Here is a 566-nt window from a genome sequence, read left to right as displayed (position 1 = left end):
AATTTCCACATTCTGTGGAATCCCCTTTCTTTGCACAGGTACAAATATAGATCTCCTCCAGTCAACTGGCCAGGTAGCATAACCAAGTGAATGCCTCCAGTGTGGCATCTGTTTGTTGAAATATCTCATTGGGTATTCCATCAACTCCTGGAGCCTTGTTCTTTCTTCACTAATTCCTTCAGTGCAGCTTTGACTTCTTCCTTTGATACCATTGGTTCTTAAACATATGTCACCTCCTGAAATGGATTTACATCGACCAGTTCTTTTTAGTGCAGTGACTATGTGTATTCCTTCCATCTTCTTTTGGTGCTTCCTGTGTGATTCAATATTTTGCCCATAGAATCTTTCCATATTGGAATTCGAGGCTTAAATTTTTTCCTGAGTTCTTTCAGCTTGAGAAATGCCGAGCGTGTTCATCCCTTTTGGTTTTCTAACTCCAGGTCTTTGGACATTTCATTATAGTAATTGACTTTGTCTGCTCAAGCTGCTCTTTGAAATCTTCTGTTCAGCCCTTTTATCTTGCCATTTCTTCCATTTGCTTTAGCTATTCTCCGCTCAAGGGCATG

At 40.3% G+C, this 566-nt stretch overlaps 1 protein-coding gene across 1 annotated transcript in view; it reads right to left on the bottom strand.

Annotated features, from left to right (window-relative positions):
- Positions 1-566, bottom strand: part of IL1RAPL2 (interleukin 1 receptor accessory protein like 2) — an 809088-nt gene that overhangs the window by 158713 nt on the left and 649809 nt on the right. The gene's annotated exons all lie outside the window — the stretch shown is intronic.

This window comes from Orycteropus afer, unplaced genomic scaffold, assembly GCF_000298275.1.
Source record: "Orycteropus afer afer isolate SDZICR_OR568_19922 unplaced genomic scaffold, OryAfe1.0 scaffold00447, whole genome shotgun sequence".
Classification (NCBI taxonomy): Eukaryota; Metazoa; Chordata; class Mammalia; order Tubulidentata; family Orycteropodidae; genus Orycteropus; species Orycteropus afer.
The sequence above is the reverse complement of the archived record's forward strand: the minus strand, read 5'-3'. Positions and strand labels throughout refer to the sequence as shown.